The sequence below is a fragment of the Pseudorca crassidens genome, chromosome 5 (genome assembly GCF_039906515.1).
Source record: "Pseudorca crassidens isolate mPseCra1 chromosome 5, mPseCra1.hap1, whole genome shotgun sequence".
Taxonomy (NCBI): domain Eukaryota; kingdom Metazoa; phylum Chordata; class Mammalia; order Artiodactyla; family Delphinidae; genus Pseudorca; species Pseudorca crassidens.
Window position 1 is genome coordinate 51,509,039 of NC_090300.1, and position 19,551 is coordinate 51,528,589.

General features: G+C 37.4%; 1 long non-coding RNA gene across 2 annotated transcripts in view; it reads right to left on the reverse strand.

The window, feature by feature from the left end:
- Positions 1-19,551, reverse strand: part of LOC137224883 (uncharacterized) — a 166,203-nt gene that overhangs the window by 81,812 nt on the left and 64,840 nt on the right. The window lies entirely within an intron of this gene.

Sequence of the window (19,551 nt, forward strand, 5' to 3'; positions counted from 1 at the left end):
AGCCATGGCCGCCGAGCCTGTGCGTCCGGAGCCTGTGCTCCACAACGGGAGAGGCCACAACAGTGAGAGGCCTGCGTACCGCAAAAAAAAAAAAAAAAAAAAAAAAAAAAAAAAAAAAAAAAAAAAAATGCTCTCTGTCAAGGCAAAATCACTCAGCACCAAATTATTTCCCACCCCTTCTTATAACTCTCAGCCAGAATTCTTCCTTAACTATCACTAAACAACTTGGACTTGCTTTACTCTAAAAAAAAACCCAAAAAACTTTTAACTTTATAATGTGTACATATACTGTGACCTCATTCTTTCTCTTATGGTTAGTTGGCTAAATCCACTCATTGATTTTTTTTTTCTTTATAGGACTTTGTAAAAACTGGAATGATATTCTTTTATAAAAACAGACTATGCAGTTCCACTCCTCTGCTCAATACTTAGAATCTGCTGAACTATCTAGTAGCTCACTGAGAGGGCAAGCTATGGGAGGGTCATCACCTCAGTGAACGTGAATAGTACTTTACTGTAACTTCATTGCAGAGACAAGGAAAACAGAATAAAGTGATAGCCACTCATCTTTCTTGTAACAATAGGCAAAGTCTACTCATTTATAAAGAGAGTAAGTGAAATACAATGCTTTTGTTCAGTATAGTTACTTTTATTTTTTCTTTAACTTTTGCTTTAGAGTGTTCTCCTGCTTGCCAAACTTAAAAATGCTGGATGGGATCCTGAAGCTACCACAAGACACTTCACCACCAGAAACCAATATTTTTTCCAAAATATGTATTGTGTCCTAATGCTATCTGTCTAGAAAGAAAGCAATCACTATTGTCTTTAAAAATTAATAAACAAGAAATGCATGACTAAATATTGCAACATATATATATACATTATGTATCTAGGTATACTGATTTCCTTTAAACCAATTATCTCGTTTTTTTAATTCTATACCCTATCAATCAATAAATTTTGAGCACACACATTTTAAATGATTTAATTTATTTTATTTTATTAGTTAATTTAGTATTTAATTAATAATTTTATGTAGAAATTATATACACAAAATACTATATAAATATACAATATATATTTTAAAATATAAAATTAGAGATTTTTAAATGATGGGATAAAAATTTAACATGAACAAGGGCTCTAAGATTTTCCCACGCTCCAGGGACGCATCTGGTCCACTCTCAGGACTATAAGCCTGAGTGTGCTTGGAGTGTACTGCTTTAAATATCTGAACGTATCAAAAGGAAAAGGGACAACTGGAAGTACCTTGTACAATTTTAAGCCACATTCACTGAATTCTTCATTTTAAACATTCTGTCACTTATTAGTGATTTTCTCACACAACAGAAATTTAAGCCTTATGTTATTCATTAAATACTCAGAAAGTAAACAATAAAACTTCTTTTTGATCAGAGAATTTCACAAGTGTGATTTTAAAATTGCCTTCCCTACATGCTAATAAAGAACACAATTCAATTTAATTGCTTTCAAAATTTAGAGAAAGGTCAACACCCAGATCAACTTATGACCTTATATTTGTCCTTATTTATAAAGACAACTTAGTTGCAGAACTAAGGTTTTCCCAAGATGGTTTATCGATTAACTAGGGATCCTAGCATGAAATAAATAAAATATTTTCTGGATCCTTCTGCCAAGAGTGAATGCTGCTTGTAAGATTATATAACAAAGATTCTAACAACACCAAGACACAGTTCCTTTCCTCAAGAATCTTATGAATGATTGAAGACAACACACACATAAGACCTAAAATTCAATGAAATGTGTTATGAATATCTATTATATGAATAAGTGGAAGAGATTTAATTGTAAATTATGGAAAGCTATCTGAGATGGATATTGAAGAAGAGTAGACTTTTCACAGGTAGCAGGTAATAGCAGACTCTTCCAGACAGGTGACACTACATGAAAAGGGGCACAAAGACCAGAAATTGTATGTGAGTTAGGAATGGGCTGGCTGCAAAAGTCAGAGAAGCATATTGACAATGGCTTAAAGAGTAATATTAATAAAAATAGCTATAATTTTTGAACATCTACTATGTATCAAGCATAGGACAGATACTATGTATCCATTATTTAAATCCTCAAAAAACTATGAAGTTCTAGTTATTCTTATTTCCTAGGCAGGAATATCTGAGGCTCAGAGAGGTTAAGTAATTTGCTCAAGGTCGGTGACACAAAAGGTATGTCACACAACTATCACATGACAAAGCCAAGATTCAAACCCTGAACACCTTTCAACACTCTTGCTGCCTCTTCTAATAATTTGTTTCTAATTTTAAAATTCAAGATGGTATTTTTGTGTTTCCAGGGACAGCTTCATCTTCCATAATCCATCACAAATCCTAGCATTTAATCATAATCAAGGATTCACTATTCCTTGAACATACCTTAAACTTCCCTTGTTCAAGTTTTTGCTTCTTTCTGCAATACTTTTCCCTTGGAGGCACGCCTGAGAACATATTTTCTCCTTTCAGTGCTTGCTTTGGATTGTATTTCCTCCAAAAATCTTCCTTCATCTTTTCAATCAGACCTGTTTCCTCTGCAGTTCCAAAGTACTTTTTAAAAAATATTGGTCTTATGGTATGTTTTCTCATTAATGCCTCAACTTGATTAAAAAACAATTTTTAGACGTTGCTTGCTTCCAGAAAAACAGGGGCTTTAATCATGACGCAAATAAGAAAGTGGGACACATTTCATTTTAGATGTTTACACATGTAACCTTCTGCCTCTCTAACTCAGGCTGGGAAGACGTTTTCAGTAGAGGCCCAGAGAATAAACATTGTAGGTTTTCTTGGCCATATGGTCTCTGTCCTAACCACTCAACTCTGCCATTTTTAGTGCAAAAGTAGCCATAAACCACATGTAAATGAATGGTGTGACTGTGTCCCAATAAAACTTTTGTTTACGAAAGTATGTGGCAGGCTCTAGTTTGCTGACCCCTGCTCTAAATTTTAAGGTCATGTGCTTGATTGCTTTATTTTTTATCAGTATTCACTGTCCTCCCTGGAAGAAGTATATACTTCCGCTACTCCTTGAAGTCAGATATGTCAAGCAACTTGATCTGGCTAGTGAAATATAAGTGAGTCTGACATATGTCACTTATAGGCAGAAACTCTGAGAACCAGTTTGTGCTTTGTCACACTTTCTTTCCTTGGGCCACACCAGCAGGCAAATTTCCATTTAAAAGCTGCTCCATCAGTCTAGGTCCTGGGGTGAATATGATGTGGGGCAGAGCTACAGTCATCTTACATAGAATTCCATTTGATGCTGTACCATAGCCTAGCCTTTCCCAGCTAATATAGCTCCTTAAGTTTAGGGACTGCAATTTAACTTATTCAATGGTGTGTTTTCGCCCCCCAAATAGCAGGGTAGGCATGCAAAATGTTGAATAAATGGATAAATGCCTATTACAGGAAACCATGAATGGGGTACTAGAATTACTAGGTAGGACACAATTATAATACTTTAGGTGAAATGTATTAAAAAATTTTTAATTAGAACAATAGTATTAGAAATAGACACAAGTTATGAGAGCATGAAAAACTGGGGAGTTATGACAGCCAACAAAGTGTTTTATTGTTTAAACTAGTTTGAATTGAGTTATTACCTGCAGGCAAAAACATTCTAACTGCAAGGAAAAGCATGGGCTTCATAAGAGGTGCTGGGTGGATAGCTATGAAGAATAATGGCCAAATGCACTGCAAGCAAGGGTCTCAAGATATATATCACACTATTTCTAAGAGATAGCTTGTGTTGAGTTGCAATCTGATTTTCTGATCTTAAGAGGTACAGATTCTATGGGAAGTGTGGCCAGAGGGGGTTGACTTAAGTTGGTGATGCTTACCTACGCCAGAGGGAACCGACTGGACCGAGGCCAATGGACTGCATAAAAGTGAAACCCAAAATTGAGTCTACCTATTCATTGTGGCGCCAGCAGCTCTAATAGCTATCAACAATGACAGGTCCAGGAGTGGTACTGCTACTATTTCAAATAAATCTGTTCACTTGACCTGTGTAAAATACTTCCTTGCATCTCCTATAACACCCAGAGATATGAGCCACTCACTCCCACAGCCTAAACATACTAGCAGACATACTTTGTTAGGAAATATGCAAGGATTTTTTTTTTTTTTTTAAGCAGCAGTAGAGCTATGTTTGTGGGAATTTTGTGCATAGGTGCCAAAGATGGGTAACTTCTGGCCATATTGTATTTAACTCAATAGAACCATACCAAGCTCCCATTCTAAAACAATTTAGGTACATCCGTCCTTCTGAAATATTCAGTTCCTCTTCAATACACGGGGCGATTGGCATAAAAAGATTTCCTAATGCCACTTAATTTCACATCTAAGTTTGTGTCCCAATTTCATTCTTACCCTGAATGGCGCATGTGTATAGGTTCATGATTATCTGAATGGCTTAGTTCAAAACAGTGGCAGGAGTTAATTGTGTAGATCCTACACCTACAACTTTCTGAGAGAGGGCACAGTGCAAATAACTCCTTTGTTAGAAAATAATTTCAGGGAGAGAAGCTCGTTCAGTATATGAAGAAACCTTACATATCAACTACATGTCCAGCTCCTCACCAATATCCAATGAATGCTTGGATCAACTCTACATTAACCTGTAAAAGACTTTCCAGTTCACATTTGAACAAATTGAGGGATTAGAAATATTTGAGAAAACTATTTTTGATCCATTCTAATCTTTAGGCAGTTCTTCCTTGTATTGAATTGCTATCTGCCTTCTGCAGTTTCCAACTAATTGTTCAAACCTTTCAAATAAGTATAATTAATTCCATCTTGTAGGGAATTTTTCTCAGCTTCCAGGTTCTTAAAAGTACCCTGATATTTTCTCTTACATTACAAGGGAAATGTAAATGGTTAAATGAAGATTCTGTGGGGTGAGGATGGTGAAAGAAGGGTAAAAAAGCTAACTAGAAAGCCCAGAGTAAGAAAATAATTTTATTTTCTTCAAGTTTTATATACACCTAAAGAGGAAGATTCCTCAAATGAATTCCCTGTATCAAATTTTAAGAATTAAGTTAGCAGGGGCTTCCCTGGTGGCGCAGTGGTTGAGAATCTGTCTGCTGATGCAGGGGACACGGGTTCAAGCCCTGGTCTGGGAAGATCCCACACGCCGCGGAGCAACTGGACCCATGAGCCACAATTACTGAGCCTGCACGTCTGGAGCCTGTGCTCCGCAACAAGAGAGGCCTCGATAGTGAGAGGCCCGCGCACTGCGATGAAGAGTGGCCCCCGCTTGCCGCAGCTAGAGAAAGCCCTCACACAGAAACGAAGACCCAACACAGCCAAAAATAATAAATAAATAAATAAATAAAAATTAAAAAAAAAGAATTAAGTTAGCAAGCTTATTTTTCAATTCCTTTAGAAGTCATCTGCTTCCAGTTATTATTTCTTTCCAGAACAATTATAACTAATTGCTTGTCATTATATTCCCAAACTGTGTTAATAGATGCTTATCTTTTTAAAGGCTAAATGCAGTCATGAAACAAAATTTCTAATTAGTTTTAGAGCTTTGGAGAGATGCATCAGTATTTGAATTGTGCAGGTGTATATTTGCTTATCTGCTTCTTTTCTCTTCAAAAGAAGTATTCTATGAGATCTGTTCAGAATTTCTAAAAGGTTATTCCAAAACTTATTATAATACTCTACAAATGTCATAGTGAAATCTACTATTGCTAAATTTTTTAAATTTTGTCTCCAAACTCTCAGTGTCCTTGAGCTATAAATATTTTAAGGTACTTTTCATTCTATAGCTTATAGTCTAGTTATTTTTGACAATGTCTAAAATGCAAGTTTCTCCAAGAGCAGGATTCATCTTCATTCTTCTTTACACCTCTCAAAAACAAAACTTTGTTCTCAATGAGTATTAAGTGGACGAGTGTGAAATTCGAGTATATCCTCCTTGAGGTTAAATCTCTAGGGCTGGAAAAAACTTGTATCTAAAGAAACATTATAGGGCTGAAAAAATATTTTATGAATACCAAAAATCTCACTGAGACAAGAATTCTTCAGTGGGAGAGAGGTTAGCCTTGAGATTGCTCCAGCTTCTTTTCTGACCAAATCAAGCTAGAAGTTCTGTCCTCCCTCTTCCTCCAGGCCAAGAGGGCTGAACTGCTTGGACACTGATTACTGATTCCACTGCATTTTTTAGGGGTGGAGCTTTCAAGGGGGCTTTGATTTTCCTTTTCCTAATTTTCCTCCTTCTGCACTTGGAAAGTGGTAAGGGCTCCAGCTTTCTCTCCTCCCTTCCCTCCCCTCCCCATTCTCTCTCTTTCTCTCTGTCTCTATCTCTCTCTGTCTCTGTCTCTCTCTCTCTCTCTCTCTCTCTCTCTCTCTCTCTCTCACACACACACACACACACACACACACGCACACTTTGCCTCTGTCACTCTCCTGCTCAGCAGGAGACTCTGTCCTGGTCTGGGAGGGGTGCCTGCCTGGTGGTCTAGGCCTACTCAGTGCTGCGCAAATACAGCAGATGCTCTTTTCTGCTTCTTGTCTCCACGCTTTCCTGGGCTGGCAGGTGTAGCTTTTTGTTTTGTAAAGATGGTCACTGCCTAAATATTAAATCTAGGCTCAGTAGGATGGCACCCACTCACATATCTAACTGGGGTGAAAGTTCTACTAAATCCCAGTGTAATTTACTAGACTTTGCCAATGGCTTTTGGGGCAGAGACTTAATTTATAATAAAGTGTTATTTTGTTTAACTAGTCACTGCTCTCTTCATTTATCACCTTCCAGAAGATTGTCGGAGGTATTTTTCTGGGGAAGGATTCTGGCATTCCTGAGTCCCACGGCCAAAATATAATTTTTTTTTAAAGATTTAATCTTATTTATTTTTGGCTGCGTTGGGTCTTCGTTGCTGCACGCGGGCTTTCTCTAGTTGTGACGAGTGGGGGCTACTCTTCGTTGTGGTGCGCGAGCTTCTCCTTGCGTTGGCTTCTCTTGTTGCAGAGCATGGGGTCTAGGCGCGCAGGCTTCAGTAGTTGTGGTGCGTGGGCTCAGTAGTTGTGGCATGCTGGCTCTAGAGTGCAGGCTCAGTAGTTATGGCTCACAGGCTTAGTTGCTCCTTGGCATATGGGATCTTCCCAGACCAGGGATGGAATCTGTGTCCCCTGAATTGGCAGGCAGATTCTTATCCACTGTGCCACCAGGGGAGTCCCCAAAATACCATTTTAATAGCATGCCAATCTTACTCTACTCTCAATATTAGAGTACGTGTTTGCATATATACATACAAATATGCTGACAGATTTCGTATTAAACATTAAATTGAATTTTACCTAAGTAAAAATCTATAAACAATCAAAACAATATCTTGATTAAGTTCTATAGATCCCACTATTACAGATTCTCAATCTATTGCCAATCTGGTCAGAGACAGTTAATGATATTCTCTCTGCCTATTGTATAACACAGAAAGCTAATAACACAGCAAAGCTTTGTTGTGCAAATTAAGGATTAAAATAAGGAACCAATATGAATGTACATTTATCTCCCACAGAGCTGTGAAATTCAAGCAAAGAGCTGAATATTGGTCTGTATTATTCAGAAGAATTATGGCTTCTCTCTTTAGCTTTTTAAAATAAAAATAAAGACAAAGCATTTGATCACTGGGTAAAAAGATCTAGGATGCCTTTCAAATGAATTTATATTAAGTATCCACAGGGTAAATCACCATCAGTTTTTAGAAGTAAAACTCATTTTGATGAAAAACTGTGTTTTAAAAGGGTCATTTATTTTGCTTTTGCAAGCACACACCTGTTCAATGACTAGATATATTTCCCTTGCTTTTAAAACCATTATCTGTCTAAAACACATTTTTAAAAAGCTGTGTGTTTTTTCTCTCAGTACATTATCATGGATAAACATAGAAAATGGCCCACTGGTGAGAGGAAATAAAGTTATAAAAAGCAAATGAATTGTATCATGCATTATTGTTCTAAGTTTTGGGTGAAGGTTTATGCATACCTCACACTTAACTCTCCACAGCTCTTTAACCTACACAAAAGAGCACATGTAATCTACCTCTGATTTAAAAGCTGTAACACTGGGCGGTTCACTAGATAATAATCCAATATTTTGTAATATTCTTAGGGCAGCTAACATTTATTTAGCAGCCACAATATACAATACTCTATGCCAGGATTTTTAGATCCCATGCTACCACGTGTGTAACTTCTACCCCATCATATTTTTAAAATGTAATTCTAGCAGTAGGTAAGATTTTGGGATTTGAGGAGCCTCATATTGGCGCTTCAGTCTACAAATTGTCTCTTAAGTTTGTTTTTCTTGCATTTGGACCTTCAGATCCAACTGGGAGCAGATATTCTTCTCCTTTGAATCTTGACTGGGCAGAGTGGAAAGGAGAGAGAAGGAAGTAGGTGTGGTATAAGCACAATTGGACATATACTGGGTGTGATGGTTAATTTTGTGTCAACTTGACTGGGTCATGGTGCCCAGATACTAGGCCAATCATTATTTTAGATGTTTCTGTGAAGGTTTCTTTTTTTTTTTCCTGGATGAAATTAATATTAAAATCAATGGACTCTGAGTAAAGCAGATTACTGGCTACAATGTGGGTGGGCCTCATCCAATCAGTTGAAGGCTTGAATGAAACAAAAGACCACCTCCTCTACTCTCCCCCTCCCACCCCCATCCACCTACCCACCTCCCAAAATTCTGCCAGCAGGTGGGCTTCAGACTGGAGCTGCAACATTGGCTGTTCCCTGGGTCTACAGCCTGCCAGCTCACCCTGCAGATTTTGGACTTGCCAGCCTCCACAATTGCATGAGCCAATTCCTTAATAATAAATACACAAATACATTATCAATAAGTAAGTAAGTAAATACACACACACACACACACACACACCCTACTGGTTCTGTTTCTCTGAAGAACCCTAATATACCAGGTAACCAGCCTATGATGTGTATCTCTTGTTTGCTTCCAATTCTCTCTGAGCCCTCTACCCACCAGCCCAGGAAAGTGGTCATCATTTTTGTTTTTACTCTAATTTCTGTGTGGTTGGAAATGACTCCTTCAACATATCCTTAATCCTTTCTCTCCTGTGGTTCCCTTATACGCCATGCCTGAGTCCATCGGCATCTGACTTTTGATACTTAAAGATTTTGGAATTCAGAAAACTCTTTTGCCTAGTTCTTGCCATTGAAAATCTAGTTTTTAAAACGATTACTTTTCTATATACTTTTTAAAGTTTATCTTGAAAATCAAGGCTGAACGCTGATTTCTTTTGTCCTTGGTTTTTATCTGCCTACCCTAAAGCAATGGATGCTTCATCATTTATGCTAAGAGAGCAAAAGCAAAATAACTCATGAAAAAATTTTTGGTCCATGAGCTAATATTTGTAAATATTTTCACTCTGCAAGAGAGTGGCATAAATGTGATTCTCAGTCCTGGCTTTACTTTGGAATGATCTGGGGACCTTCAAAACTATTAATGCCCTAGTTCCATCCCCCAGAGATTTCAAACAGGTCTATGTGAAGTTCAGGTGTCACTATTTTTGCTAAGCTCCTTGGGTGATTCTAATGTGCAACCAGGGGTGGGAACTGCTGGTGTCAAGGAAAGGCTATGGGACTGGGCTCCTATGCCTGTTTTGCCATGGACTAGCTCTGAAACCTGGAGGGATGCACTTCATCTATCTGGGTCCAGTTTACTCATATGCAAAATGTGGAGTTGAGTTTCAAGGTCTTCAATGAACTGTCCAACACTAACATTCTATAAATCCATCATTGTGAGAACTAAAAGGGTGACCTTGTTCAGTGAGTGATTAGAGTATCACAAAAAGGGTTAGTGTAGTCACACAAATAAGGTTTCTACTTTGCTTTGAAGTAACATATTACGACTAAAAGAACTCAGTGCTCCTTTCAATACAATGGTCTTTCCCTCTTGTAGACTGTCAGATCGTTTAGGGACCAACATCAATTCAGAAGCACTACCTTATGCAGCTCCACACCCTCTGTTGCTCAGCTAAGTTCAACGGCATAAGCCTCAAATATTTTCTATGTTGAAAGTATGTGCCTCAAAAAAAGTGGAGAAATTGTCCCACTCTCACGTATTTTGAAAATGTGGACTGTGTACAAGGAATTTCAAGTGGTGCATTAAATAACACTGAACTGCATGGTAGATTCTTTCTCTTTTTAATTCTGTTTTATTTCTCTTGGTTAAAAAAATCTTAGTTTATGCTGGGATATCATTTTTTGTATTCAAACTTATAATTAATATTCAATTGGTATCTTTTACTTTCTCAATTTGAAAGAGGAATATAATTTCTCTTTTGTCTTTCACTTTACCTTTCCTCCCCTTTCCATCTCCCAACAGCTGTCTCTGTTAGGATATCTTTATTACATAGCTAATATTTGCTAATATATTTTAAGAGAGAGGTGGTAAATTTCAGATTCAAAGTTTCATGCAGGGAACAGTATTTAGCTAATATGTAATAAATGTAGTTTCACTCTAAAATATGTTATATATATGCAGGGGATTTCTATTTAAATAGATATCAAGCTCCCTTTTAAAGTTCTTTTATACAAGTAAAGAAGAATTTACTTCACTGTCATGCAAAGATTCAGATGAAATTATTGAGAAAACGTTTATTTGGGAAAAGATGCATGAAAGTCAGATCTCAATTGGACTGTCTGATCAAATAAAAATTACAAAGAAAATTACCAAGGTTATGCTATTTGGGAACTGAAATATTTTATTTTTTCATTGGCTGGGTCTTCACGTAAAGGTGGAGAGGATAGTGTCTTTTTTTCAATTGGTTGAATAATAGATGTTGATTGGCCATGTCTTACTATTCTACCTTATCAGTAATTACATTAATTATGAATGAATTAAATACCCAATCAAAAGCAGATAATCTTTTTAAAGGGTCCAACTGTACGTGTCTATATGAGATACACTTTAGATTCAAAGATACAAGTAGATGGAAAGTAAAAGGACAGTAATAGATTTAATATGCAAGCAGTAACCCAAAGAGAACTGGAATGGCTACACTAATACCAGAAAAAATAGACTTTAAGACAAAAATTGCTCCCAGAGACAAAGAATAGAATGATTTTTTTATAATAACAACAAAGTCAATCCATCAGGACCTGTATTAATACTAAAGGAGTTTTTTTTTTTTTTGAGGAGTTACATATTCTGATACCGTCTATCTAGCTATATGTAATGTTTACTCTCCAAGCAAGTCCATTATTTTCATTCAAATTACTTTTAGAGAATGGGGGTCTTAGGTAAGGTTCTGCCAAGGAGTTCATTGGCATACCCACCAGTATCTAGCCATATAATCTGATTTACATAGAACCCAGAAGGCTTATAGAAGACAACCTGAACCTAGTTTCTACTGAGGGACAAGAGACCCTAGACTGGAGAGAACCCCAGTGGAATCCCTGAAAGAATAATCCCCCGGCCTGGTAGATGGGATTTGGCAGTGTAGTCTGTACCAGGGAAAACTGCAGCAGACTGAAAGTAAGGGTGGAGTAGCCTGGAGGTGGGTCTGTGTGGAAAGTCTGTAAGAAGGCTCTCAGTAGAGACCTAAACGTCTCCACTAGGCAATGTTATCCCTCTTCTCTGAAAGAAGAAAGTGAACAGTGTAGTATTATCTAACCAACTGGAAAGAAAGGTAAGTTAGACTCTGAGACTGGGTGGGAAAATGGAGGAGAGAACACATTATCCAGAGGCACCAGAGGTCAAGTAGGAGAAGGGCCATGATGAGAGGCCTGAGTAAAGCCTGAGCCAGCCAGCCGGGAGCTCACAGCAAGAGCAGATGCCTGAGCAGAGGAAAGGCGGATGCACCGGAAAGCATTCAAATTGGATTTGAAAAGAGTCTTTTGGGGGAACCCAAAAGAAAGATTCAAAAGGACTAGAAATGCCAAGAAAAGTCTAGAAAATTACACAATGTTTAAGGAAGGCCATTTCTCACTGAAAGCTACTGATTGACATAGCAGCCTTAGGCATAAACTGCAAAATGAACTCATGAGAGAAATTGAGTACCCATTACTATGAAGCAATGTATCTGTGTATACTTGTAAAACATTTCTTCATAACTCATTGTAGGCAATCTTCATAACTTGTCCATGAGGTGATATTATTCCCATTACATGGCTCAGGAAGCCGATACTCAGGGTCACTTCGAGTGACTTTCTTGCGATCACCCAGCTGCTAAGTGTGGGTGCTGCCTCAATCCCAGGTCTTAGGACCCCCAAACCAATGCTCTTGCTACATCACCTCCAGTCTTCATAGCTTTCACTATAAATCTACCAGGACCCCATTTTATAGACATTTTCCAGGAGCCCAGTGTGTGTTTTCATCAATCACAATGGACTTCACAATAGGCCTAGTAAAAAACTGATCACATGCTGCCTAGAAGGCAAGATTGCTTTCACCTGTGTTCTACACCTAAATTTCATCCTCCTCAACCCGATATATGTAAAGCCTGGACGCTGCCATTCCCTACTGGCATATCATCTCAGTAGCAGACGTCTTTCAAACCTACAAAAGTGCAGTATCTGGAGAGATGCATTTCACATTAGGGTGACCAGAGGGAGGCAGGAGACAAAGGTGCATGTGTGTGTGGTTGGCGTTGACTCAAGATGAAATGTGGGGGAATAGGGCTTGTTATTCTCTCATCTACAGAACAGAACAAAAAATTAGAACTAGGATTTGTTTCAGAATCTCTAAATACCAGTATTTCTGCTTAATGGACCATTAAGCTAGGATCTGGCACCCTATACCTGCACTAATCATCAGGACGTCATGAGTATTCCTTTTTTCATGAGCGTAAGGGTTAGAGAGAACCACATCTCTTGGCAGAATAAACCTTCACAGGATTCAAGAGTTTGTTAAATGAGTAAATGAATCAGACTTTTTTTTTTAACTACAGAGAAACTTACTGTTGGAGAACAAAAAAGTAAAAAGGAGCAGTAATTTGTACATAGCTATAGTTCTTGACAGAATATTCTTCTCCACTAAAATGCCATTTTTAAAGTTGTTGTGCCACTATACCAAGGTATCTCAAAAGACTAAATGCGTCACTTTCGGTGACATAGTCAAATGGTGCCCTGGAATGTAAAATTTGCTATTCCAGGAAGAGAACAAAAGAGACACATATTTAAGATTTTTAAATTATAGTCATCTACAGCAGTATCATCAACACCACCACCATCATCATCACTATCCCCATCATCATCATCATCAACAAGGACTATCTAGGCACATACAACAGAGAGGAAAAAAAAACTGGATTTACCAAAAAACAAGAATGACAAAAGGGGAATGCTCTTGGCAAAGAAAAGTAATCAATACTAAATGACATTCTTTATATATGCTATTTTAATCTTTCTAGAAATTAAACAGAAGGGAGCCAAGCAAGATAGAACAAAAGGCAAAGGTGAATAGAACAAGAGTAATTTCTTATGTGATAGACGTATACCCATATTCTACAAACATGCCCCATTCCTCATTTTCCACCTCTAAAAATAACCTATGGAAATTTCATTTAGCTGATGTGCTTCATCAAGGTCATCACCTACTTCATGGAAAATTGTTCAATTACATGACTTGCTGTCACAATCTATAGAGACTGTCATTCTAAGCTCCTAGTTTCCATTTTGGGCTTTGGTCTCATCTTCCACTGGAAAACATGTTGCATTTGATTCCTTGCATGGAAAAATTAAATATCATTTAAAATATCTCAGATCTCAGACAAAGAAACAAGCCTGGCATCTTGTTGAAGATCTGTAAAAAGCTGAGACCAAACTGGTTTCTTACATTGTAGAAACGTTAAGAGTTTGTTCCATAACTCAAGCATTCTTGGCAGAACTTTCCCCCTGGATAACCATGGAGCATGTATAGGTGTTGTTTACAATAAGCTTCCTTATTGTCATATAATAAAGGAAATAGTCCAGAATTTAGCATACCTTTAGCTTATTCACATTTTTTACTAATTAGCTTGCTGTTTAGTTCAGCTGACTTTTTTTTCCCCTTGAGGTAAGATTTCATTAATGTTGGAAACAGTGAGTTGATTTACATTCTGGCACAAACTCCTTAATCTGGGCAAGTACTCTGATTATTTTCCTGTCATTGCAGCTATGTCATCAGAATTTATTCCCAAACTAAAATTAAATTCTGAACCACATTTGCTGGCAGAATAGGCACCATTATGTTCAAATCACACACACACACACACACACACACACGTGTGTGTGTGTGTGTGTGTATATATATATATATATATATATATAAAGAATTGTCGCATGGCAATGTCTGTTCATTTATCAACTTGTAGTCAAAAATACTTTGCTAGCTCTATTTGTTCTGACTTGGTTTTCTATATCTTTCACCCATTCCTGAATAGGCTGTGGGGTCATTAGAAAGTACTTTAGCTACTTTCTTTGTGGCAGAGACACCTGAAATTTCCAAGCAAAAATCTTTACCACAGTCTTTTGCTAAGCCTCAGCAGTTGTATGTAGTGCTACGTTATAGGTAACCCATATACCACTAATATTCATATGTGAAATAGAATGTTTTTGTGTGAAATAGTGAACATATACTTCTGTCAGCTTTTCAATATTTTTTCTTTCAAACAGTTAAGCATATTTTATGCCACGAGTGCAAATCTTGCTTAAATGTTTATGATTTCATTACTTCTTAGCCAGTACATCTTCACAAGTAACACATCGAGGTTTTAGTACTTCTTTATCAACAGTGGCCACGAAATTAAACACCATACATAAAACATCATTTTTCCAATTAAAACAAGTATAAGTTTTCTGGTCTTCTTTTGTTAGTAATCACATATTTTATTGCCACATTCAGAAAAAAGTGTCTTTTTTCTTGACAAAAAAAGAGAAATTCAGTGAACTAGGCTCAGAAAAAGGTAATCTGTAAATTAGGGTTAAGTGTAAATAATATAAATTTTAATTATCAAATTTTGCTAACAACATTAAACTGTAAATTTTAAAATTCTGAATTAAAATGTAAAAAACCTAAAAATAACAAGTTGTAAATATCTAATACCTGTTCTCAGATTTCTATACACTTTTGGGTTATAGCTGACAAAATATCTTTAAAATGTTACACATGACTAGTATGCAGCTGAACCACAAGCAAATCACCACCCAACTTCAACAACATCTATATTGGTCTACATCCTATTAAACAAGAAGAGTTTGCTGATCATGAACTTGGATACCATGGCATGCCAACTGCTATAATGTTTTCTACATACTTACTCTCATTTTCTATACTTTCTTTGTATTATATTGTTTACAAACCAGTAATTAACAGTTTGCACACTGGCATTGAATGCAGAACCCGCTTTGACACTTAATTATCTATCTATCTATCTATCTATGGAGAAAGAGAGATTGAAACTTATTTTAAATCTCTAATTTGTATTATCACCTTTCATTATATGTTTTCTTAAAAATCTTTGTATGAATCAGATTTCTTTAGCCATTCAATCCTAATGTTCTCTTTTATTTCAGGAAGTGTGTCCTTGTGTGATTTTCAGCTAACCCTTAGCAAAGCCTCTAACCTCACCTTAGAACTTTTTTTTAGTAAAACTAAGGAAATCATGTATTACAAAATGGTTTTTTAAATAGAAAATCTGACTGTTTCAGCATCTCCTTTTCTCATCCTACATGAGAGAAACCAACACTACCTTCTTAAAGGCTTTTGAAGAAAGATCACACAGGACTCCTACAGAGGGGAGAGGAAAAGGTGTTGGCAGCCCTGGATTTCAAAGGGGAAGGTATTTGGAGGTTTTGTGAAAATTAGCATACACCTCACTCACTCACAATAACCATGGAAGGTAGCAAAACTGCAGGAGGCGTGATACAACAGTGAACCCAGGGAGCCTAGATCCAAGACATCGAGGCTCTAAATTTGGCAGTCTCTGCTGTCAGAGCTTGGCACAGACCCAGCCCAGCAGGTTGTCTCCAAGGCAGCATGCAGGTGTATCAGGAGAAGAAACCAGAGATCCCTTCCAAATTTTCTGGACCTCATTAGATTCCCAGGACCTTTACACATCCTGGCAGAGGAGAGGGAAGGCCAGTGATGAATGATATTTCCTACTATTTTGGCCAGGTAGGGGCTCAGAGCAGAATTGTGACTTAGAGAAACAAAGAGCTGCAGAATTTGCAAATTAATACCCACCGTGCATTTGGATTTCTATAGAATGGAAGCTAGCAAACAAATTTCATGTTCAGGAGATTTATAAAAGCTTTTTAATGTTGTTGGCTTTGTGAGAAGCAATTTCAACACATTCAACTCCTAGACAGATCTTCATGGTATTCATTCAATTATTTGTGCATTCATCAAAGTATATTGAATCTCTTTTATGTATTAGGAACTGTTTTAGGTGCCATGGATATAGCTGGGAACAAAAGAGACAACAGCTGCTGTGCCCCATGGAACTTCCCTTTAGCCATTTAAACAATAAACTAAATAAGCATAATCGGTAGTACCTTAGAGAGTCATAAGCCCTAAGAAGAAAAATAAAGCACTAAAGGCACTGAATTGTTAAGTATAGGTTTCAATTTTAAAGGGGTAATCAGGGAAGGAGTCTCTTAGAAGGAGACATTTGAACAAAGCCCTGAAGGAGGTTAAGAAGGCGAGCAATATGGATATGTGGAGGGAAAGTAATTCAGGCACAGGGAACAGCACATAGAAATCCCGTATTTGGGGGGATGCTTGCCATGGTGGAGGAAATACGAAGAGGCCACTGGGACGGGAGCAGAGTGAATAAGGCAAGAGAAACCAAAGATGAAACCCAAGAGGCAGTGGAAGGCCAGATTATGCAGGGTCTTGTAAGCCAGTGGAAAGATTCTGGCTTTCACTCTGAGTGTGATGGGAGTGATTGGATGGATTTGCATGGAGGAGTGACGTGATTTGACATATATTTTAAAGGCTCATTCTGGTGACTGCAAAAAGGACTTTTTTCCAGCAGAATCCAGCTGCCTGGATTAGTATTCAAGGTGAAGTAATCACATGATGAAAGGAAGTTTCACTATTTAATTCCTATTCTTCCTTTGTGTTGTATTAAGTTCGTTCTCCTTCTAGCCTGATCCACCAATACTGTCATTATTAGCAGACACAAAAGCCATAATCTGTATTGTTGACAGGAGTGAAGGAGGGAAGGCTTCCTAAAAAGCAACTATATTTACACTCTTTAATTGATTTTTCAAGGACTTGGCTCTGAAAGAACTGCTACTATGGGACAATGACAACTCGGGCAGTGCCCTGGCAGGAAACGTACCTCTAGGTTGCAGTGCTATTAGTATCCACTGATGTATGAGAGTACTGCTCACTAATTTCTCCTCTCTTATTTGAACAGTAAAGTTACTAACCAAACAGAGCAAGTTATTCAAATAAATCTGGCATTTTTCTTCCCCCTTTTTCTCTCTTTTGGTAAATAGAAACACAAGTGTAGGTATTTAATTTCATTAATTGTATTTCTCAATAAGATTTCTCAAATTGTGTGTCGTAGGCAGCTAAAGGAGTGCTACAGGGAAGTTTATTGCATTAAGTGCATTTATTAAAGAGGAAGAAAGATCTAAAATCAATAACCTAAGCATCTCAAGAAGCTAGAAAAATGAGGGTAAATTAAACACAAGGCAGACAGAACAAAGGAAACAATCAAGATCAAAGCAGAAATCAATGATATAGAAAACAGAAAAACAATAAAGAGAAACAAAGAAACCAAAAAGTTGGTTCTTTGAAATGTTCAACAAAATTGATAAAGCTTTAGCTATATTTACCAAGAATAAAAGTGAGAAGACATAAATTACCAAGATCAGGAATGAAAGAAAGAACATCACTGCAGACCTACAAAAATTAAAAATAGTATAAGGAAACATTATGAACAACTGTATGCACTAAATTAGACAATTTAGATGAAATGGGCAAATTCCTTAAAGAGACACAAATTACCAAAACATATTCAAGAAGAAATAGAATATCAGAACAGGTCTATAACAAGTAAGAAATTAAAATAGTAATTTAAAATTTTTCTCACAAAGAAAATCCCAGGCCCAGATGGCTTCACTGGTGAACTCTATCAAATATTAAGGAGAAATAATGCCAATGCATCCCAAACTCTTTCTGAAAACAGAGGAAGAAAAAACACTTTACTCAATGTGGGGACTACTCAGTCACGATACATCTCAATTTTGACCCAGGGACTACATCACTACTTAAGAGGTAAATACCTCTCCCTTTTGATCTCATCAGTGTCATGAAAGAAAATACACTTCCACAGAGTGAAGTGCTCCCAAATTTCAGTGATATTAATGTATCATCTGGGTGGGTATAATTTCTGACCACTTAATGGTTCCTTCTTGAAACAGAATGATGCTCAATACAACTTGTACCCTAGAACAGCTATCGTATCTCAAAGACTAGTTCATAGTCCTCAAACTCTGTGAATCTCTTCTGAAAATGTTTATTTCCGTGAAATTGCACTGTAAGTTTTTGGATTCTGTTTCCTTTGACTTCACAGAATTCTACAATAGGAAGTGAGATGTGTCCAGTATTTTTGCAGTAAAGATCTTTGCCACAGGCAGTTTTGCTGCAGAACAAATTGGCTGAAAGGCAATTCTCTCATTAAAGATAAAATAATGGTTGACAGTTTGGTTTCAAATAGTTGACAGTCTAGTTTCATTTCTCCATTGATGCAGTACTCCCATTTTTATGTTATATAAATCTTGGGCCTCATAATGGTCTATACAGTGACAAGGGAGACGTGGCAGTCTTAAAATACTGGATAACAACTATGTATATGGACTTGAAAAAAAATATGGTGATAAATAAACTTACTGGAAGTGTGAAATAAGAGTGTAAACCCAGACTGCACACTATACTAGAAAAGGATAACACATCAGTTTGCAGATCCTTCGTTGAGCACAGTCATCCCTCTCACCCCTGAAAACCAAAATTTACCAAGCTATGGCAAATATAAAAGATGCCACTAATAATTCACAACAGTCTTCAAACGCGTTAATTATCCATTCTTTAGCTACAACATTCAACAACAGCTTGCTCTCTAATGCTGTCTGTACCAAATTTATCACGCAATATTATAAGCTGGAGGCAAACGAAGACTCAAGCTCTATCTAGATTCTTTTTTTTTTTTTTTTTTGCGGTACGCGGGCCTCTCACTGTTGTGGCCTCTCCCGTTGCGGAGCACAGGCTCCGGACGCACAGGCTCAGCGGCCATGGCTCACGGGCCTAGCTGCTCCGCAGCATGTGGGATCTTCCCGGACCGGGGCACGAACCCATGTCCCCTGCATCGGCAGGCGGACTCTCAACCACTGCGCCACCAGGGAAGCCCTCTATCTAGATTCTGATGTAGACAGAATTTAGGTATTTGGCACAGATTCTGGCTTAGATGATTTGGTGAAATATAAGGACTGGGCTTGTGACAGAACATTTAAATGTAGTCCAGATATGTACTGCCAGTTATATATATTACAT